This window comes from Chionomys nivalis, chromosome 10 (assembly GCF_950005125.1).
Source record: "Chionomys nivalis chromosome 10, mChiNiv1.1, whole genome shotgun sequence".
Taxonomy (NCBI): Eukaryota; Metazoa; Chordata; class Mammalia; order Rodentia; family Cricetidae; genus Chionomys; species Chionomys nivalis.
The window spans coordinates 30,515,262-30,539,981 of record NC_080095.1 but is presented as its reverse complement, the minus strand read 5'-3'; the positions used below and the strand labels follow the sequence as shown (position 1 = coordinate 30,539,981).

General features: G+C 35.7%; 1 non-coding gene across 1 annotated transcript; it reads right to left on the bottom strand.

The window, feature by feature from the left end:
* Positions 1 to 2,715: 2,715 nt before the first annotated feature.
* Positions 2,716 to 2,906, bottom strand: LOC130883251 (U2 spliceosomal RNA). The gene has a single exon (XR_009057939.1). It is a non-coding gene; the product is annotated as a U2 spliceosomal RNA (small nuclear RNA).
* Positions 2,907 to 24,720: the final 21,814 nt, after the last annotated feature.

The window sequence follows — 24,720 nt, the reverse complement described above, 5'->3', positions numbered from 1 at the left end:
TACAAAGATACACATCTAAAAACAAAACCCATAAAAAACACAAAATTGGAATCTATAATATAAAAACAAAAGATTAGTAATTATATATATATATATATATATATGTATATTCAAAATATGAGACAACAAATGTAAAAACACCATTGAGTCCATTTTCTATTGGCTATCTACTGCTCAGCTTTTCACCTGCTCTTAAGTGTGGTTTATATACCCAGTAAGACTTTGTAAGAAAAAAAAATCCCCTACTTTTTCCTTTGGAAGTCATATTGATTGGAGAAAATGTCTTAGTTAGAGTTGAGAACTCATATCTACTTCCCTCATATCAAACTTGTTTTGTAAGGAAGACACTGTTTCTTTGGTCTCATTTCTCCCCTCTGGCTCTTGCAATGTTTCTCCCTTTTCTTCTGTATAACTCTTTGAGGCATAAGGGCATAGGTTTCTTTTGAAGAAATCTCATTTAGGATTGAGTTTTCCAAAGTCTCTAACTCTCTACTCATTATGCAGTTGTGAGACATGCCACAGTCTTATATGTTACAAAATAATCTTGTAATGTAGGAAGTAACATTCCTCTCAAACCAACCGACATTAGCAGAGATACAAAGTGTTTATGTGGTGATTAAATAAAAGGCTCAGCAGAATTGTGCCTTCTTTGAGTCTATTTATGTCATGAATTGAAATTAAGAAACGCTTACGAGCCACTTGAAATAAGAAACAGTAACTTATTTCTACATAGCAATCAGAGTATTTGTTGTAAAGTGCCAAGTATATCATGACATTTTCTCACTTAAAATTATTCAATTGTCCCCAATTTTTCTCAAAACATAGTTCAAGCTTGTTTCTATGGTGTCAGTCTCCTTCATGCTCAACTGTGACTTGCACACTGCACTCTATCTCTCATAAATATGTTCTTCTGTAAATAAACCTTATTTCCATCAATTTTTATGTTCTACCTTTGTCTACCTGAGACATAAATATTTCTACTACTAACTAAACTGGATTTGATTCACCTTAAGCCTGAGCTAGGAAAATTCTCCATGTGAGAAGCCATCCAGAAGTCCCCAAGTCTTCTAATTGCTTCAATCTTTGACTTGTTAGACTGTAAGCTTGCCTATTTACTTGTCAACTTGAGTTTTTATTCTGTTTGTGCTACAATGCGTTCCTTGAAGGTTCAGGGTCTCCAATACTCCTTTCCCTTCTAACAGCAAAAAAATATGATATAATGGGTGCCCAATTATTGAATACATTGGAAACTAAGAATAGGCCTAGGTTTCATTTTGGTGCAACTCTGAGTTGATACATATTAAAACTTATTTTTTCAAACTTTTCAATAGAAAAATAATTGTTTCCTCTTTGTAGATCAGTGCATAGTAGTTGATTGGTTTAATAGAAACATACAAATTAATGGAGAATTTAATCAGCTCATTATAGAAATTTATAACTTTGCCACTAAAATATTGATTTTTCCCATCATTTAGATTCTTCGGTTATTATCTTTTCTTTGTTTTTGTCAATCATTACCCATTTTCTTGTATTGTTCTAAAATGTAAATATTATCATGGCACTTTCCTCCATAAAGATGCTTTAGGCGTTGAAATTGTTACTCAGTAGCTAAGAGAATATATTATATTTCCAGAAGAAATGATTCAGTTCTCAGTAACTGCCTGCAACTACAACTCCAGGAAATTGCAATGTCCTTTCCTGGCCTCTGGAGGCACCTGCCTACAGGGCATGCATTCAGACAAACACATGGATACAAATTAAGGAAAAAAGAAACAAAACTGTAAGCAACTGCTTTAATGGTTCCCTGTTACTCCTTGATGAATAAATTGGTTTTGAGTGCATGTCTTAACATAGAAAGCAGCTCTTGATCCTATTGGCTGTTACACAGCATTTATAGCTCTACCCCGTATATTTATCATTTACTATACATATGATATTTCGTCCTCCTGTACTTTGGCATGTATATCCCTGTCTTTGTCATTGGGTTTCTTACCCTTCATCATGAATCTAGTTTCTGTGCATACCTTTGTAAACATTCCTGTAAAGCACTGATGTCTCAACATCAATTATATGGAACACCAGTTTCTAATTCTTGAAGGCTTTCCATGGGATATTAGGTTCTTAGAGCCAGCATAGGTTACTTGTTAATCTTTATGGAGTATTCTGAAATATATTATTTTAATTGATTTTATTTTTCAAACTTGTATATAGTGTATATTGACCATATTCTACCTTGCAATTCCCTATCTTCATTTATAAACCCATGTATTCCCTCTTGACTCTATTACCAATTTTTATTCTAGATTCTTGTCATATACACACCCAAGTGTATATATTTGTATAAAACTTTGGAAATAAAAATGAGTAAAATCCTTTGATTTTTCTATTTTTAAGTCTGATTTAATTCAATTAGTGTTGTTTTCTCTAGAAGCATCTATTTTTGCTTCAAATATGATGTGCTTTTATTTATGAGTAAGAACTATCCATTTGTATATATAGCACATACCTCTGCTGACAGACAACTTGTTGACTCTGTAGTTTAATGACTGTGAACAGTGCTGAAGTAAACACAAATGTGCAAATATATGACAAGTTGAGTTGTAAGACATCAGATAAATTCCAAGGAGGATGGCCGGGCATTGGAACAGTTAAATACTCAATAATGTGCATGGGATGAATAATCAGGTCAAGTTTAAGATACTTTTAAAAGCCCCTTGAGAGTGCGTTCCATTCTGAGATGTACTGCAAACACAAGTCAATGCATGAAGAGGAGGAAGCAAGCTCCTGTTGTATCTCCCTGATCAAAATATGTATTTATTGTGCTTGCCCCAGATAGAGAATGTACCACATATTAAGCTAATAGGGAGTTACTCTAGTTGATCTCAGTTTAAAGACTCAAAAATCGTTAGTTATACCCTCTGTATTATTGTATCAATATGAAACAGTGTTGGCAAACCTCTTTTCTAAAGAACTAGAGGATAATCAGTATCATAGTTGGAAGGACTTCATATCCTATCAGTATCATAGTTAGAAGATTATTATTATGGTCTTGTATTTTTCACTCACCTAATTATGGGGCATTTGATGTTCTCCAGTGGTGAGAGTCCTCTAAGAATTAAGCTCGCACAGTCAGAAGCAGTAGACTTGGAAGGAGATGCAGAGAGTTTTAAATGAGAAGACTATACATGAGCAAACATATGGAAATCATTCAATTATTTGGAGGTCATCTTGTGGACAGTGTCTGTTGGTCCCAGCTGGAGCTTAATACAAAAACCCTCAGGCTCTAGCAATATCTTCTACCCCTTCAGCACATTTCGCCAAGAACCAGGGAATTCGGCATCCTAATTAGGTTAAGCTTGTGACTAGAGTTGTTTAAACCAACAAAGGCACTTTTATGCAGATATGATATTGGAATGACTACGTCCTAATGTTTTTTAGTGTGTTTGTTTATATGTAAGTTTCTTACTGCCAAATTATACATATGTGTTTTCTTCTCTGTCATTTCTGTTTGTTCAGCTTGACAGGTTCGGGGGAATTTGGGGGTATTTAATTTTGAAAAAAAATGTCAAAAGATTCAATTTTCATTTTTTATGAGTGGTTTATTATTTATTTTCACATTGTTTAAGTTTTAGAGAAATTTGGCTTCTGCATTCAGAATCACTTTACAGAGGCTACATTGCTACAGAGTAGAACCTTTGGAAGAATGGAATGTTACATTGGCATCTTACAGTCACAAAAGTAAAACAATTTGAAGTTGTGCCAAATTTCAATGCTATTATATCATAGGACAAATACAGTCCTCCTCTATAAGTGAAGAATTCCCACAGAATGAAGCATGCATACATGTGCATATGTTCATATATATTGTGTATGAATTTTTATAATGCATCAATATGACATATAATTATATATACATATATATTATTATACACATAATAGAGATTCAGTTATATATAGAGGGGAACTTATGTTTTAAGGCATTGGTTTACATAAGTTGAGATGGGGAATCTGAAGTCTGCAGGGCAGGGTGGTCAGATAGAAACTCAGTGAGAAGCTCCAAGTTGAAGTTCCTTAGTAGTACTTCAGAGAGATCCAGGAAAATATTTTGTAGACTCTGTAAACAGACAAAAAGGCTACCAACAATCTTGTGGTTTCCTATCACATCACATTACACATTCAGTATATATACCAAATAATCTTTTACATTGCATATAATTCAGGTCTTTGGCTGTAGTACCTGATAACTCTCATTAAAATGTTATATGATGCCCATAAGAACTTTTCTATTTGTATTTTAAAGAATTTTGTCAGTGTAAACATCATTGCCCAGAACAAAGTTGTGTAAATATACCTTAAGATTGTCAACATTGGTTTAAGAATGTTCATAACAAAAGCTATATCTTAGAAAAAAAGAGAAAAGACTCAGGGTAGAGAAAAAATACAGGAAGTAGAGATTCATGTGAGGATTAGATTTGACCTTAAAATCTGTGGTATGTGTCTATTTCTATTTCAGAATAGTTATAGCCCATCACTAACAACATACTTTTCATTAGGATCTAGAGCACATTTCTCATATGTGTCTTATAAAACCAGTTATATGTTCAAGAGTTAGAAAACATTATTTATTTGTTTGTTTATTTATTTATCTAGTATGTGTGTGTGCATGCACATGCATGTGTGTGTGTGTTTGTGTGTGTTTGAAGCACGTAACAAAAGACATATGTGGAGGGTAGAGAAGGATACTGAGTTTTCTAATAGATTAATTCTTCATGTTATTCCCACAAGACAAGGTCTATTACTCACCCTGAGCTCCAATGATCTTCTTGTCAAGAGACTCCACAGATACGGAGTTACAGGTTCTCACAAAGAAGACACACATTCTTTGTGGATGGAAAAGCATTTTGTAAACTTGTTTCTCTTTCTTGTTTAATGCACATCTTTGCATAGATATAATCTTCTCCTCAGTGGTTGCATCTCCTCATGAGTCAGACTTAGATGATCATTCACAGGTCCTTTTACTTGGTGGCATAATTCAGAGAAACTGGAGATTTTGAAACAGGATACCTATATTTTGCTTGTGGAGAATATGATTGATTTGCAATCATAAAGGAGACTACACTGTGTTAAAGTGAGCTACAAATCAATTATTATTCCCTTCCACAAAGAATTGGGGTTTAATGTTTCTTTTTAATATGGATTGGCTCTGTGGTAGCTTCATAATGACCTGGCAATGGGAATGCCACTGGGTGTTTCTATTGCATTCATGCGGCCAGCCTCAAAACTCGTAGAAATTGGAGAGAATAGTCTGCTTGACAAGGTTACTCATTTTTATTGCTGTAGTTTTAGCAACAAGGTTCACATATGTTCTATACAAGAAGACTTGGATCAGATATTTACTACATGTTTCAAAATATCTGACATTACAGGTATTTTCTAAATAAACATAAAACTCTCTTTCTTCACACTGTTCCTAATTCTCTCAAGAGATATTTGCAAAATCAAAGTTAGAAAAAGTAGTTTAATATTTATATTAAACAACTTAGAGTTTATTTTTTATCCTACTAATAATAATTTTATAATATGAAGATGACTCATTGTATCATCATATGAAAATAGTCTGAGGTTATGTAAAATCTAGGTTAGTGCCAAAGAAAGGAACACTAGTGTTTTTATAACTAGTACAAAAGTAGCACAAATATTTGTTTCATTATACTTGAAGAAAATTGTTCACACATGCTATAGGAAACTATGCATTTGATGAGTTACATTATGGGAAACCATGTTATTTATGAAAAATGTAAAATATTCAACATTTTAATTTTATGACGTGATTGGAAATCAATTTTCATTTGATTTCTACCAACAGTAGAATATGTTATGTGATTTCTTTGCACAAAATGAAGTAAGACGAAGTAAATGAAAGTCAAATGATATTTTGCAAAAAAAGAAGTTTAAAGTGAAAAATTACATAAAAATTTAGAACATGGGTCAATGATAGTATAACATCCAATATTGTTTCAGCAAGTTAGTAAACATTCTCTCAATTAAGCATTTACTACTATAGCAATGATCAATTACTGCTGATTTCTTTAAGCCTCTGGTTGCCAGGCTTCTTCAATTTCTTTTCCTATATTCGTTGCTAGGCCTCCTTATTCCCCAGGGAAAGGTGAGTGTACTATCTGCCCATTCCCACAGCCCCAGGATGCAGGTTGCTTGATCTGTAGACCCACAATGCAGAACAATCAGATGTGATAGGAAGTCAACTCAAGCAGGAAGTCAGTTTATTACTGAGAGCTTCAGCTTATATAGCTTAAGTGACATGGTGTGATGTAGGGGTACTTGCCATCTAATTAGAAGCAGTGAAGCCCACCCTCTGGCTGGAGGGGTGTCCACCTAATTTTTGCTGTCTCATCCTCACTTAAACTCCAGTCAAGTTTTTCTCTGTCCATATGCCCCGAGGTACAGGCCCTGAGACAATTTTGGCCCCACATCTCCCCCCCCCCGCTTTTTTTTATATCTCATCGCCTGCTTCAGTCACCAAGCTAGAATAGCCCACCAGGGAGAGAGTAGGAGTCAGTGCCAGACCTATCTGGAGTTTCAGCCTGAACACCCTTAAATTGAGAGTTCAGCCGTGGGGTGAGATGTATCGGGCCTATCATAATGTACTTGAAGGACCATGTACCTGTTGTATCTGTTTTTGGAATACTTGTTTCAGCCTTTAGAAAAATGCATGGGCCAAAAAGACAGATCAATAAACAAATAACCGTCAGCCCAATTAGGAAAGAGACGAGCGTGGTAAGCCATGGGGACCCATTAAACCAGATCTCATAGGGGATCATTGACTTAAATGCATCCGTATCTTTTCTTAACTCATTCAAGCCTATCCTATTCTTTAAGGTTACCCTGGCTAAGGAATCCAAAGACTTTTGTAAATATTGTAATGCAGTCTCTGTCTTTTCTAATTATGTCTAGTCCAGTCTGCTCACATCCCCAGGAAAAACAACATTAATCAGGAGCGCCCCCCTACAGTTTCAAATATTGGAGGCAGTCCAGTTGCTTCCTGGGCATACATAAAAGGGTGTCTGCATGTCTGAAGGACGGCATGTCTCCTAAGGACATGAAAACACTCAGGCTCATTGGGGTAAGATGCCTGGGGTAGGGTGCACCTCCAAGAACTTCCACATTTAGGTCTCCCTTCTATCCCCTCAATCCAGTCTCCCACAACCCAGCTCCCATGTACCAAATCACAGAGGTCAAACATCAGATCAGGCCACCATGTCTAAGGTATAGTCATCTGAGAATTCTGGTTTAGGATTCCTCCAGTGCTAGCATGACAGGATCCATGCCAGCTTCTATGATTAGTGGGGGCTTACTGCCTGGACCATGATTGTCACCAGGAGGGCTCTTGGAAATGGATAAATAAGCAACAGTCTCCTCAAGGGTTAATTTCCCTTGGGCAGTGATTATTTGTCTTTTCTTGTGTTTGAATTTAAGGTTTGTCCACCATAATCTCTTTCTTTTTTTATTGGTCATCTTGGTCTTCCCCATTGTCCTGAGGGGAAGGAAGAAATTTTAAGTTAAGAGCTGGGTAGCCATGTAGGTGTTTCTCCTTTGGGAAGACACATCTGTATTCTGTGCCCTGTGTCAAGAAGGGATCTGGGCCCTCCCACTGGTTAGTGAAAAGATCGTTCCACCTAACTTTTTGGCAAGACCTCATTGGTAGGGATCTGCAATGTTTCTGAAATATATTTTGTTCACCTGATTTTTGGAAATTTAAAATATTGATGGTTAATGATGCCTTTTGAAGTTGTAGATGGAGAATATTTCTCCCCCTTTTGTTTTATAAGAACCTCTTTGAGATATTGGTGATGTCTTTTGACAATCTCTTGAACTTGAGGGTTGTATGGAATCCCGGTGGTATGGGATATATTTCATCTCTGGAAGAATTTTTTTAGTCTTCTTCAGTTGACATGAGTTAAGTCATGCATTTCGGTAGCATTTTGTATGGGTAGACTCGAGACCTCTATGAGACAGGCCCATGAGGCTGCAGCATAAGCAGCAGCATTCACTTGGGAAATGAGGTCAGGGAGGGTTTGGTGTTCTCTGAGATGTTGAATGTATGTTTTTTTCCCTACCTTCTAAGAGTGATCTGAGTTTGTATATTGAGTAGATCCTCCACAAGGGAGAATTTTGGTAATCTTAGTCTTGGTTCCCCCTATAGGAAAAATTACAAAGGCAGCACCATTCGTCCTACTATCTGTACAAACAATGAATGTTTGGGGCTAGAAGAAAAGACTAAGGGGACTCTCCAGTGTAGTTCTTGATACAGTGTCACTGTGATTACCCAAAGTGGTTGTCCGGGGTCCCCGAAAATCCCTCCAGGGTGAGGCTCAATCGAGAACAATACCTGGCTGCCCATTCTAAATGCTTAATTTTGAATGGAATTATTAATTTAGAGGGATCTTTTTCATAATGTCAGAGGGAGGTATCTCTGATTTTTATAATCATATCAGCTATTTGATCAACTAGAGGGTACACTCTGGGAATGCCCCTTAGGGTAATGTGTACCCATTCTAGTGGTTGTGACTGCTAAAAATTGGCAGTCAGCATGGTCTTTTCCCTTTATACTACCCAGCCTTGGATTGGAATGTTAGGATTGTTTCTTGCCAAAGAAGCCTGATGGAGCTCATTGACAAATTCAGTGAGTGCCTGAAGGCCTTAAGGGAGCAAGAAAATGATCTCATAAGGTTGTCTCCATTTTAGAAGATCATATAACATATCGAGTCTCCCAGTCTCTGAAGGCAACCAGAGTCTCACCTTGTTGGAGAAAAGGCCTCTTGTTCGTCCTGGCTGCACAGAACCAAAACAACAGCACAGAAACTATATTAATTAAAACACTGCTTGGTCCATTAGCTCTAGCTTCTTATTGGCTAATTATTATACTAATTTAACCCATTTCTATTAATCTGTATATCACCATGTGGCAGTGACTTACTGGCAAAGATTAGGCATGCCTGACTCTGGCAATTGCACGGAGTCTTCTTCACTCTGCCCTTCTTTTTCACAGCATTCAGTCCAGTTCTCCCACCAATTTAAGTTCTGCCCTATCAACAGGCTATGGCAGTTTCTTTATTTTTTAACCAATAAAAGCAGCACATATACAGAAGGAACTCCTACACCATTTCCCCTTTTCTGTTTAAACAAAAGAAGGCTTTATCTTTAACACAGTAAAATTACATATAAAAAACAGTTATCAAGCAAGAATTACAGTTACAATATTTATATCTATATTATCTTTTATTATAACTAAGGAAAACTATAACTATAAATTCTTCAACTCCATAAAAGACTCCAGAAGGATATAATATTACCTAAGTAAACAGGAAGCACATTGTAAGCATTTTCCAAAGCTCTAGAATTGACAGAGACATCTTGTTGTCTGAACAGTCATCCAAAGTTCCTCTGTACCATTTGGGGCATCTTCAACCTACAAGCCCATAGTATCTGGAAGATTTTTCTATGAAGCAGGACATTTCAAAGACAGTTCTGTAATTTTCTTTTTTATTCTGCAGAATGTCTAACAGATTCATTCATGAAACAGGAACCCCAAAGGATCATCTCACCTTTAGGCAAGTTCAGCAGTCCTCTCTCTGTGGGTTCTTCATGTCCAGTTATGCAACAGTCCAGGCGAGAGCAAATGACTAAGCAGCTCCATGAGGAGCCTCTTCAATGCCCATCTTCCTCTTGAAGTAGATTGGTGCTGCCACTCTGTGATTCCAACATAGGGTGAAGACCAGCAGTTAATTTTGACTTCCCTTGTACTCTAGCTGTAGACTGGGACTACTAAGACATTTTGTCCCATAAACTGAGCAACTAGAGTTCTTGGTCTTCCTATTGGGAGACCATGATTGTTACCATGTTGGATGTAAGTATATATGTATGAATGTATGTATGAATGTTTGCAGGTATTAATTATATTAGCTCCATTCCTGTAGAAAAAAAACCTGACTAATTCACTTTCTTATGTAAACTTTGTAAAACTGGAGTAGATTGAGCTCTTTTTGTCTCTTGTTTAACAGAGTTATTTCCTAAGGCTGTGTTTTATTCCTTATTGAATAACTAACAAGAGGTTGATTCTGGATATTCTTAACCATAAAACACAGGTGGTAGAAGCAGAATAATTGCAAGTTGTATGCTGTCTTGGAATACATAGTGGGGTAGGAGGAGGCTGCTTGTTTATCCTGGCCACTTAGCCCTGAAATAATCACACTGAAACTGTATTAATTGAAACACTGCTTGGCCCATTAGCTCTAACTTTTTGTTGGCAAACTCTTATATTAATTTAACCTGTTTCTATTAATCTGTATATCGCCATGTGTCAGTGGATTACCAGCAAAGATTTGGTATGCTTAACTGTGATGGATGCATGACTTCTCTCTAACTCTGCCTTCTTCCTCCCAGCATTCAGTTCAGTTTTCTCTACCTATCTAAGTTCTGCCCTATTAACAGGCCAAGGCAGTTTCTTTTTTCAATAATGATAATCACAGCACAGAGAGGGGACTCCCCTATCATAGGGGAACCTGTTTCAAAAACATAAATTACAAAACAAATGAGAAAAACAGTAAAGAAAGCAGAACAAGCAACACCGTCAATTTTGTATAAATATATACATATAACAGAAATTAATGAAACCAAACGCATGAATTTGAAAAAGAGCAGGGAGGGGAATGTTAGAGGGTCTGGCTGGAGGAAAGTGAAAGAGGAAAATAATGTAACTATATTGTAATCTCAAAAAGTAAATATATTTAATGCTACAAAAAGCAAATGTCCATGTTTGACAATGTCTCACAAAGACTTGTCTCCCAACATTCTGAGTTATCAAATAAAGGCTTATTATTCTGGAGAAATAAGGCATACATAAAGGGAAAACATAGAGAATAAACGTATTAAGAAGCTGGAGCAACCAAGAAACTTAGCCAGCAAAGCCACTGAAAATAGTGATACAGAAGAGATTAAAATGCTTTGTCTTGTTGGAAGAGAGAGCTGTTTTTGTCCCTGCTGCCCAGAACTGAAATAATCACACAGAAACTGTATTATTTAAATCACTGCTTGGCCCATTAACTCTAGCTTCTTATTGGCTAACTCTTACATCTTTCTTTAACCCATCTTCTTTAATCTGTACATCACTATGAGGTCGCGGCCTTTCAGCAAATGTTCAGCATCTCTATCTCTGGTTTTGGGTCCATGGTGTTCCTCTGATTCTGCCCTTCTTTATCCCAGCATTTAGTTTTGTCTTCTCCACCTACCTAAGCTCTGCCCTGCTATAGGTCCAAAGCAGTTTCTTTATTCATTAATGATATTCAAGCATACAGAGGGAAATCCCACATCTCTCCCTTTTTTTAAAATAAAAAGGAAGATTTTAACTCTATCATAATAAAATTACATATAACAAAACAGGTATCAAGAAGGAATTATAGTTACAATACTTATATCTATTTTATCTTTTACCATAACTAAGGAAAACTATAATTATAACTATCTATCTATTCTTCAACTGCATCAAAGACTAAAGAATGATATACTATTACCTAAGTAAACAGGAAGTACATTGTAAGCAACTTCCAAAACCCTAGAATTGACAGAGGCATCTTGCTACCTGTAGAGTCATCCAAAGTTCTACTGTACGGTTGGGGCATCCAATCTTCAGCCCACAGGTTCATAGCATCCAGCAGACTTTTCCACAAAGCAGGAAATGTCAAATCCAGTTGCATCTATATTGGCAGCTTGTTCATCACATTTTTCTGTGTCCTGCAGAATGTCTAGCAGACTCTTTCATGAAGCAAAAGCCACAAAGGACCATCTCACCTTTAGTCAAGTTCAGCAGTCATTTATCTATGACTCCTACATGTCCAGTCAAGCCGTCTAGGCAAGAGCAGTTTTTTGCCCAAATGACTAACCAACTCCATAAGGAGCCTCTTTGATGTCCATCATCCTCCTGAAGTAGATTGGTCCTGCCAGGTGTAGATTTGTCTAACTGTTATGAAAAGTTCTAAGTTATTAAACCATTTTAAATGCCATATTCTGAAGGTCTCTGAAAGATTTGAAGAATACCTATCTAACTGAAATATATCTCTATACATCTAGAAAATCTAACTAACATGACTACAAGCTTGACTACTATAGATGAGTATCTATTAACTTATATTTCTTAATTATACATTACATTTTAAAATGAACTATGCAATCATAATACCTTAATCAAGAGCAGATATATACATGTACAGTATAACAAAATTGACCTTAAATTTGTATCAATAAACCAAAATCCATACTAATCCAAAGTATCCGTCTCTACAGCATATCCCCCTTTAAATGTAAACAAACATTTACAAACAATATTTGGGAATATGGATGTAGTTATTTCTCTCCAAAATGCTTTCTGCTGTTTATTGGGTGAAGTAATTTTTGAGGGTATCTTTGGGGTGTTCATGGTGATGCTACAGGGGGCCTTGGTCCATAAAACCATATTAGCCTAGAATTAATCCACAGGTTCTCATCCTCTGTGGAGACAAAAAAAAACTCTCTTTTCCAAAGGAAAACTTCTTTAGACCCACATTCTGAAATCAAGTTACCTTTATAACTTACATGCTGGTTTAGCTTAGCAGTACATATAATGAAATATCTTTCTGTACTTAGCTTTTTCACATTCAAAAAGTTCAAAAAAACCCCACAATAATATACATAATCCAGATTTTCTGCATATAGTCCATATTTATGTGGCTTATTTTTCTTTATTCCTTTTGAATTACGACTGTACTCTGTCTCTTAAGAGACTCTGTCTCTTTTTGTAAAACAATTTGCTTCTTTTTCAACTCTCTATACTCTTTCTTTTCTCTCCCAAACCTATGTACATTTATCCAACAGTGTGACACATTTAGAGTTCTTTTATGTTTGAATCTGTCCTTATCACATTATCTGTAATTCTTTACTGTCTTGAAGAGCTTTATAAATGGTAAGCAGCTTGGTTACAGCTGCTCTGGATGCTGGCTCTGCCTCTCTCCAGTTTTAAAATGGTGGAGGTGCCATTACTGCCAGGTATGATAGAAGCTGCACTCAGCACTTTAACTCTGAGAATGAGTGTACAGCATATAAACCCTTTTCATCTGAGTAATAGCTAAATATGTCCTGCAGTGCACTGCACCACTTGGAAATATCTCTGTGTATAGCAGAGAAAAAAATCTGTCATGCTCTCCTGCCTGTGCATGCCTACTAGACATGACCTTGTTGCCTGCCCAGGAAGGGAGCACTGGGATATGGGCATGATCTCAGCTACTCCCATCCCTGAATGGTCACACAAACATCCTGGCCCAAAAATGTCGTTCAAATGCTCCATAGCCAGAGTTTGAGCTGGCATCATGACTCAGGAAGGTGCCTATTTTTAAAAGGTGAGGCTTTTTTTCTGCTACCAGTGAATCAAGAAAACCTCCCTTAGGGGAACTGCAGCATTCCCCCAGCTTCCTTTCCCTCAAAAATGAGGCTAAACCTTTTCTGTGTCTAGAGGAGTTCCTTTTCAAGTTTTCTCAGGTTTTACATAGATTTTAGTCTACCACGTTGGCATAATTTGTAGGAGGAGGACACACTTGTTTTTCCCAGCCTCCTGGCTAGCTTAGACCTGAAATAATCACACAGAAATTGAATTAATTATATCACTACTTGGCCCATTACCTCTACCTTCTTATTGACTGATCCATGTGTTCAATGTACACTCTTCCTCTATACCTAATCTTGGTGGGCCTATGGATTGCAGTTTGGATATCATTTATTTGAGGGTTAATACCCACATATAAGTGAATGCATGCTATATTTATTTTCTTAGTCTGGATTGCTTCACTCAGGATGGTTGTTTTTCAATTCCATCCATTTACCTGCCATTGTCATGATGTAATTTTTTAAACAGTTGAGTAACATTCCATTGTGTAAATGCTTCATATTTTGTTTAGCCATTCTTCTATTAAGAGGTATCTAGGCTATTTCAAGTTTCTGGCTATTATTAATAGAGCAACAGAAAATATGGCTGAGTGAATGTCCTTGTGGTAGGATGAAGTGTTCTTTGGGTGTATGCCCAAAACAGGTATAGATGGATCTTGAGGTAGATCAATTCCCAGCTTTCAGAAAAACTGCCATATTGATTTTCATAGTGGTTGTACAGCACTCCCACCAGCAATGGATGAGAATTCCCCTTGTTCCACATCCTTTCCAGCATGAGCTTCTGCTTGTGTTATTTATCTTAGCCGTTCTGACAGGGGTAAAGTAGAGTCTCAAAATAGTTTTGGTTTATGTTTCCCTGATTACTAAGGATGTTGAACATTTCTTTAAGTGTGTATCAGTCATTTAAATTTCTTCTATTGAAAATTCTTTTAGCTCACATTGCATCACATTTTGAAATGGCAACTTATTTCATTCCTGCTACCAGATTTTACTTGATGATATTTTGTTAATTTTAACTAAACTTTCATTTTAAAAATGTATTGAGATTACATTTTATACAATGATGTATAATTTTTCTTGATGGATGGACCACATGGAATTTGAAAGGAATCTTTGTTTTTTTCCTGATAGTTTAGTATTTTCTAAGTATCAAATAGTTCAAGTTAGTCAAATCATGCTTCTGTATGAGTTTTGCTTTGATATTTATGCACTGGTCTGGCATTATCCCAGTTACTCAGAAAATGTTTTAAAAAGTATGGTGGTTGTGCTGTTATTCTTATTTTACTTGTGTATTGTTAGTTCTGATATGTCAATTTTGACGTGTTTATAATTGGAATTATTCTTCTTGAATCGACTCTAATGAATGAAGTAAAAATGACTTCATACATTTGAGCTGTGAACTGTGGAAATACGATTGACACTGTGTGACAATATTCTTCATACCAGGCATTATAAAAATCTAGACACAGTAACTGGAAGAGCCATAGATTATTGGACTCCATGCTATCTCATCATCAACATTCTATCTCCTGAGTTAGCTATATTAGTTATTTTTTTATTGTCTAGGATATAGCTGTACCTGTTATGATTTTGCTGCAGGCCCTGGCAGCTTCAATGGGTCCACAAACCAAGGTGGCTGGTCCTAGTGGGCCCACTGGGCACCTGCGAGTGGCCAGCAATGTGAGCAGATGGTGGGTGGGAGGCACAGGCACATTGTAGGGAATAGAATTAAATATTTATTAGGTGGGTTATAGGGGGGGAAGGGGGGAAAGGGGTGAGAGAGAGAGAAAGAGAGAGAGGAGTGAGAGACAAAGAGAGGGGAAAGAAGGAAGAGAAGGGGAAGAGGAGAAGAGACAGAGAGAGGGGGAGAGAGAATAAGGGAGTGAAAAATGAAACAGAGAGGGTTAAGATGGCAGGGGAGGGAGGGGTTGCAAGGAGTAGGCATAGCTTGTCTCTTAAAGAGATGAACAATCATAACAGTACCAATCAAGCTTAGTATAACAGTCAAGAAGAAAACTATTTGCATGAATTCCTAAGTCTGTTCTAAGGCAATAGCTTAGTGGCAAAACATTTTGGTAGCATTCATGAGGTCAATTGAGTTTCAATTCTAAGCACTACCAAATATAAGACCAATACCAAAAAAATCAACAATATAAGCAAAACAATAATCAGAATTGAAGAATGATCTCTGCATCTGTTTTCCTTGGTTTCTGTATGATGCCTCTCTGATGACAGTTATGTTAGATTTTTGTCTAAGAGTATAACAGAACATTATTAGGAATCATTGCTTTGACTATTATTTCCTGTCTTATTAGGATCTAACCTAAGTCTCTGAGCTACCTAGCCTCTGGGTCCTGGCACACTAGACATTGTCAGGAGTGGTTTCCCTCTCCTTGAATGTGTCTCAAGCTGGACCAGTCACTGGTTGGCCATCTTTACCACAACATATCTTGTAGGCAGGAAAAATTTTAGGCTGAGGGTTTGTGGCTGAGTTAGTGTCCCAATCCCTCCACTATAAGTGTTGCCTGGTTACAGGAGATGGCGGTTTTAGGCTCTGTTACTTCTCCCTCCTTTATTAGTAGTCTTAGCTAGGGTCACCCTCTTATATTCCTGAGAGTTTCCATTATAATAGGTTTCTACCTCACCCCCCAAATGCCCCCAGTTTCAGTTATCTCTCCCAGCACTCTCTTCCTCCATCTTTCCCCAGCCTGATCTCTCCTATTCCTGTTCTATCCAGCACTATACCATCCACATTATCTATCCTGTTTCTGAGGAATTCATGCATCATCCATCCTTCAACCCTCCTTGTTTCTTAGTTTCTTTGGATCTTTGGATTGTAATTTGATAATTCTTTTTTACAATTTGATAATTTATAGCTAATAATCACTTATATATGTGTATATACCATGGTTGTCATTCTGGATCTGGGTTACCTCACTCAGGATGGTTTTTTCCAGATCCATTTATTTGTCTTCAAATTTTATGATGTTATACTTTTTAGCAGCCGAGTAAAGCTCATTCAGATACCTATAACCAAGCATTAGGCAGAGCTCAGGGAATCAAGTGGATTAGGTGGAGGAAGGATTGTAGGAGCCTGACAGACCTAGTGTACCACAAGAAAACTCACAGAATCAACTAACCTATGCTCATAGTGGCTTACAGAAAGTGAACCAACAATCAGGAAGCCCACATAGGTCTGATCTAGGTCCTTTCTATATATTTTATGTTTGTGTAGCTTAAGCTTCTTGTGGGACTCCTAAGAGTGGGAGTGTAGACTGTATCTGACTCCTTTGGCTGCTTTTGTGACCCTCTTCCTCTTACCGGGTTGCTTCATACAGTCTTAAGTTGAGGGGAGATGCTTAGTCTTATTGTAACTTGATATGTTATGTTTGATTGATATCTCTGATAGGCCTGCCCTAATCTGAATAAAAAGGAGGAGGCATGAATGGAGGGTAAATGGAGGTGGGGATAGAGAGACTGTGAGGAGAATAGGGAGGGCAAACTGCAGTCAAGATGTAATATATGAGATAGTAATAATAACATAAAAATAAAATTCCTAAAGAATCAATAAAAAAGGAAAAAAAACGAGGAGAGAGGGAAATAACTAAAGAAAGAACGAAAGAAAGAACATAAAGAAATAGAATCTACTGAGACCCAAATATCAGAAAATTGTTTTTCACAGTAGAAATAATACTCCTAATTGCTATGTTATTTGCATATAAACTCATGTATCCACTCTTAAGTGACAATTTTAAAGTATTAATTTTAACTTTATACTAGCCCACAAAGATGCAAATGAATTCACATGACCGGAGAAGGACAATAATTTCTACTGTGATTAACGATAAACAAGCCTTCCCTGCTGAAAATAGTAGAATACCTGGGGAGACTGAGAATTCAGCCTATGTCTTTTTATCTTTATTTATTCATTCATTCACTTATGTTGTGATCTTGTGTCACTGTGCAGCTCTGTATGTTATGTAGCCTAAACTGGCTTTGAACTTCAGCAGTTGCCCATCTCTTCTTCCCAAGTGCTGGGGTTATAGACATATTTCATAACCAGGGTGATTTTGAACTATACATTTTATACTACCTGAGTGTGAAGGGTCAGCATTACTAGGTGTGTAGCTGTCCATATAGAAGACCAGTTAGAACATTTTGGCAAGGGGTTAAAGACCACTTACTCACACTAGCCCATGGGAGCAATGTTTTATTGCAACTCAGTATTAATTATTAAGAACCTGAATCTAAACACTGGAGAACAAGGTCTATGACAAATGTAACCAAGTAATGGCATCAAGATAGAAATGAGTGGTTGACTTATTGAGAGTCAAAGCACAGTGGGATTTATTGACTGATCCGTTCATTTTAGACTTGTATGTAACAGGCACACTGAAGTTGGTTTGGGCTTGTTTCACAGGGCTTTAGAATATACATGCACACGATGTACTGATACTAGATTAATATAGTTTCAATTTATTTTAACAAATATTCAGCATATGTCTGCTTTGTTTGATGGATATCAGGTATTCCCATTTCCAAAAAAAAAAAAAAAAACACAAAAATTTAGCATCTCTTCAACCTCTCCGTTTTTTAATTGTTCACTATCTGCATTGTAGAAATAGGACCTTGAAAAGTGGAGTGTAAAATTCTGCTTGAGGATTTTACTGCAAAGGGAGATAAAACTTAAAATGAAGAATCTCACAAGTCAAGCTAACCTGAGTTAATTAGAAATCTGATTCCCCTTATTTTATTGCTGTTTTAATACCTGTTATAGATTGTCATCCTGGGCGGCTATTTCACATGCCAACTAATTTAAAGTTGTTCTTATATAACACTTTTTTGTTGGCTTTAATGTTTCAGTAATTCCTTTTGTTTTTAGTGTTTCAACGATTCAGTAAATTATTCTAACTTTTAATCTTTTTTTTCTCCTAAAACTGATTGTGGTATTCACATAAGCTCATTAAGCTTTCTTGGCAACCAAAGTCTTCTCACATATGAAATTATGTGAGTTACTATGTTCAGTTTTGAGTTACCAGATAGGAAACAAAAATTTCTTTTGATTCTATTGAGAAATGTATTTTTTATTTATAAACTCAATCTCATTTGTAAAACTAACCACAGCATCTTCTTTACTTATTGTTTCTTATCCAATTTTATTTTTTTAGCCAAATACCCACTTTCCTTATTATAAAAATCATATTTTATATGCTTTCTTTTCTATCTTGACTCTGAGTGTGTCCTGTTGAACCATAAAAGTGAATATCGTATCTACAAATGTCAGAATTTGCATTATTATCTATCCATACTTTTCACACTATGAATCAGATCTGGAACATTATTGTAAAAACTCTTCAATTGAAATTATTTTAAATTTTCATAGAACTTTCCAGATGAATTTTGTGAATGGAAACTTTCTTAAGCCACAGTATGATCAAACCTCAAAAATGATGTGGGTGTTTGTTTTTCTTCTTCCCCTCTACTCCAAATTGAAACTGAATTCTATGTCATCTCTGATTCTAATAACTTCTTCCCATTCTTTTTTCCTCAGTGGAACATATTTTGGTTTTAAAGTAGCACTAAAACATCATTTAAATGAATTGCGGAAGGCAGCAGTTACTAAATTCGATGACATTAAATATTTATCAATATAATATTGTACTCTTGACTGTGAAATAAACATTAGATACAATTAATAGTATCTCATAGATTAAAAAAAATCTTTTACAAGTGTTTTCAGCCTAGAATACTGGGCTTAACAAGCAAAAAGTTCAAAATCTTCCAGAACTGTATTGTCAAATGATTGACTACATCCTATACTGTGAAAGAAAAAGGATATATTGTTTGTACAAGTGTGTTTCATTCAATATTTGGCCTTGGTAGATAAACAGTGCAAAGTTGGCATTTCTAAATTACCCATTGTTTTCAAATAACTACAGAGCCATTGGCATAGAAAAAGGAGGCTCCAGATTTGAAGGAAAGGGCAACACCAGGAAGTCATAAACCACTATCTCCTGCAGGACTGTTCATTGGTTATGGGGATTACGGGAATGTAGTGATTTTTTTAATGTTGATATATCAGATATATATATCAGAAAGCTATTAAGTTTTTTGGGCTGGGGTGACTGTGGAAAATTTTAAAGAAACTGTGAAGTAAATGCTTACTTTAAGGCAATGTGATGTGGATGAAGTGTTATTCTTTACAACCAAAGGATGACGTAAGTTCCATTTTACAAAAGATACCCTTTGGATAACTACATGTGTTATCAAAAGAAAAGCTCAAAGCCAAACCTGGTGGTGCACTTCTACAATCACTGTGCTGGTGAAAGTTGAGTCCAATTCACAAATTCAAGGCCTGCTTAAACTAGAGAAATTATTCAAAGTCAGTCTGAGAAACTTAGTAAAACTCTGTTTCAAATTATGCATTTCTTCCCCCTTTTAATAAACAACATAAGCTTTTTGAAAAAAAAACAAGACATAAAACATAAGTTTGGTCATATATGACCATTATTACAAGATAGTTGGTTGTTCCAGCTAATGCTCTCAAATGAGTAAGGTTGCTTAAGGTAGTAAAACCAAAGGAAGGAAATGATGTTGGTTTAGGATGAATTGGGAAAGAATCACGCCAACTGCCATCAATGAATCTAAGATACACAAAATTGCCATACTACAAATAACATTTTTCTGAACCCATTTGTTTTTCTTCTGCATTTAATGGATAAATAACAACCTGTCTACAATGGTATACAGAGGGCAATCACTGTGCCCTTATTCTCTATCTTCTTTCACATCAGTATTTCAATCTTTTAACTACTTTGGAACTTTAATCTTGGTTTTCACCAGTCTTACATGATTCATTTAATAGTAAGAGATTGGCAAAGGATGTTTCCCATGGTAATAAGAACAAACAATGGAAGAAAAATCCACCACTGTGTCTTTCCATCTGACATAGAATTCTTATACTAAAGTTCCTTGAACATCTGCAGAGGATGCATGGTGAGCATTAGCACTCCATGGTCTTTACTCAATGAGGGTCTCCTGTACTCACTAAGATACTGAGAACAATGAAGGAACAATTGTGGGAATCCAGGGTTGAAAAGAGATCATCCCATTGTCTTCTACTTCCCATTGTTGATAGAGCAACTCACTAGCTCATTGTGAAGAGGCTGTAAACTATAATCAACTACGGAAGAATTAGCACTGGGATCATTAGACATGTTAATTTTTAAAATGTGTTCACCTTTGTGAGACTCTGCTTTAACCTGGAATCCATATCTGAGAAATACTAACCATTTGTAAAGCCTCCTAACAAACAAGATATCAGAAAGATTATACTGCAAGGCTATAAAAATGACATAGTATGTAAAGTCTCTGGAAGTCATATCTGAGATCTTCAGATCAATTCCTGGAACACACAGAGTATAGAGAAACAATCATTGTTGGATGTATTCTGACGTCTACATACATGTGATCATGTGCACGTGTTTACATTCATATATAAACAAACAAACAAACAAATGAATAAATAAAAGCTTGTACTTCATATTTAATATTATAAATTCTACCTTTATCAATAACTACGATGCAAACAGAAGATTTTCACCTGTGTAATATGGTGTTTGTTAATTGGCTTAAGTGTACAAAGGATATCTGATTATTGAAATAAACATAGACAAGATGTAGGCACTGATAAGTTATTAGAGACATTTTTAATTTTTGTATGAAAATATTATGGAGAGCATTAATGAACCCTCCAAATTCTATCTGTGGAAATAATTGTTAATATGAAACCAATAGACTCCTATGGTCTGATTTGCTCTATGCAATTCTAAAAAGGTCTGGAGTGGGATAAAAAGCTTCTGCAAAATGGTGTCTGCTTATTTGCAACATTTGTTTAATAAATCTTATGTATATACCCATGATAGAACTAACTTTAAATAATACATCCATTATTGCTGTAAAGTAATTTGATTGTGTGAGACACATTTGGCAGCTATGATAAAAAGTTGAAGAATACCACACAGCATTTGTTGTATGAACCATTCTAAAGGAGATCTTGTCCCATACATGCTGACAGGGTAACTGAATTTTAAATCAAGTAATATTAATATTTTATATCTGGTTACCAGCTTCAGATATTTTTACAATTAGAATTGCTCTTAAAAATAAGAAGACTGGAAATTACTTTTTAAAATTTAAAATCAATATTAATTTGGTTGTTTTACTAAAAATGAAACATTGCACTGACATGTTTTATATTTGAATTGAGTATTTTGTTTACCTTCGTTTTAGTTCAAGACTTTTTTGAGATGCAGTATTCATTCTCATCTTTAGTGGTAACATTAACTTGACAACAATATAAATTCACAGTCCTTCATCTAGTGCTTGGAGTGGGAAGTGTCTCCCATAGCTCATGTATCTTATTACTTAAGCCCCAACTTGTGACTGTTTTCGAAAGCTATAGACCACTAGAAGTGGATTCCAACAGGAAGAAATTCAATAGCTGAAAATCTGGTAGTAGATGCTATCTCCAATAACTTTTTCATCTCTTTCTCTCTAGAATCATCACCGGCTAAGGTATGAGAAGTCCCACCCATAGAATCTTGCTGCTGTGAACTCCTCCTTGATAAACAATATGAATTAATGTATACATATATACTATTTAAATATGCATATTAGTATATAAACACAAAGGCATAAATAATATAGTTTGTGCTTATGAATGTATACACAGATATTTCAGACTTTCCTTACAGTAAACCTACTGTTAGTGAGCAGATATCACATTTAATAACAGCTATATGACAATACAGGACAGAGAATAATATAATTTTATTATAAGTAGATTTGTCTTTCAGTGAGAGAAAGAGCAAGATTATCAGGGGCCTGGTAAGGACAGACCTTATTAAGGAGGCCTGGAGAACAAAAGGGAAATAGAATGTTCACCTTGATAGATATCGTCATACCAAATTTCATTTCATCTCTGGCATCTGCAGGAAGGAACTAGGTACTATTAAAAAGCCATCGGAGTTAGGAAATGACCAGTTATGAAAGAAAGATACATTGACAATGAGTTCAAGGAATCATGAGTTTAGAGTGTTGGTGGTGGTAACAAGATTTATATTCACCCTTTAGTTATGCTAGAAGATTCCGAGAAGAGAGAGGAGAGCTGGTTATTATCTTCTACTTTTAAGCTGTTCTCTAGGTGAGTTCTGTGCACTTTACCATCTTACCTTTTGACATATAACTATGTGTAGTAACATAACTCAGGCACTGCATAGACACAAGCTTGATGCCTAGCTGAGTTCTTTAGATTGTTCCCATTTTTTTTTTGTTTTGTTTTTTGCTTTTAGGTTTTTTTTTTTTTTTTTTTTTTTTTTTAATAAGGTTTCTCTGTATATCCCTGATTGACTTGGAACTTGCTCTAGAGGTCAGGCTAACAAATAACTCAGAGATGCTCCTGCTCCTGCTTCCTGAGTGCTGGGGTTAAAGGTATGTGTCACCACTATCCATCTTGTTCTCATGGTTTTGAAGTACAGGGTTTCAGTGGCCAACACTCCAGGGCAATTCAGAATCTATGAACACATTAGGATTAAGTACTGCTTGGTTTTTTATCAACTCAACACAAACCTATACTTATTTAGGAAAAGAGAATCTTAACTGGAAAAATAGCTCCGTAATACTGTACTCTAGACAAGTCTGTAAAGTGTTGGCTTGATTAATGACTGATGAAGGAGGGAGACACATCTAGTTCCCATAGTGTCGTAATGTGGGATTGTGAAATTTTATATTCTATGGATTTGGGCAAATGAAATAATCAATTATTAATAAATAATAACAAATATTTTTCATCTTTGAAGGTAATGCAGTAAGTACAGTATTTGCATTGCAAACACAATACTTAACTATATCCCCAGAACCAAGGCAAAACAAAACCCCAAAATATAACAAATGTCCATAACTACAACTAAAACAAACTCTGGTAGTCCCTACTTCTAATCTTAGTGAAGGGGAGACAGAGACATGCTGATCCCTGTGGCTCCCTAAGCAGCCAGTCTAACTTATATGTCTATACAGTTCATGAAAACACTCTTATTAAAAACAAACAAATAAATATGGATACCACCTGAGAAAATGGCACCAATGGTTGTCCTCTGGATTTCGTATATGTCTGTTTATAGATGTGTGCATGACCACATACTCATGTGGACCTATATCCACTCAAATGAACACAAACTCAATCATGAACATATACACACAGAATAATTTTGCAGCTCAAAATAAGTCCTCTGCATTTCACCTGTTTATCTTCAAAGTTTTGCCTAATGCTTATAAAATGGTGATAGCATCTCTACATAGTTTTACCGTTTATGAGACTATTATCTATCACACAGTACATATAATTTTCATCAGCTTGTTTAATTTGACAATACACATTTTAAATACTCTCTAAATTTTTGTGTGGCCTCTTAGATCTTTGTTCAACCATGAGTATCATTCTGTCATTTGAACGTACCAAAATTTATATATCTATTCTTCTTCAAAAACACAAAATGGTGACATCCCAAACACAATCTATGAGCAAGCATATATGCTGTATGCTATATATACCAGTGTGCACATTTCTCTGTGAATATAAGTTCTTAACACTTTTGTGTGGCTACCAAAGATTATTACTAATGTATTGTATGGTGTTGATAGGCTTAATTTTGAAAGAGGTTCTATTGTTTACCAAGCTTGCATTATTTTTGCAATAAATGAAAGTGTGTGTTGCTGTACAAATTTGTCAGCATTTGGTGATGTCAGCATTCTAAATTGTACTTATTCTAATCTATAAGTAGTGGTATGCCATTGCATTCCTTTGAATTTCCTGAGTGACATATGAAAGGGTCATCCTTGCAGGCTCTATTTTATTTATTTTTTGCTGTCTGTGTATCTCTTTGTTGAATTACTAAGGCCTGCTTTAAAAACAAATAGTCTAAAAGATAAGATTATCTGTCTATACAATTTGTTGAGTTTCTATCACTAATTCTTTAGGTCAGGTTTGTTCAAGACTATGAATTACATGGGTAGCTAATTAACATGAAGACTGGGGACCCTTTTTAGGTCACTGAATCGTTGTTGGAGTAGGAGTGACATATTTTATGTCTAAATGAATGTATTTTTTAAAGTTAATTAATCAATCTGTTAAAAATACTTTGTCAAACAGTTGTTTCAACACATCTAGATGTT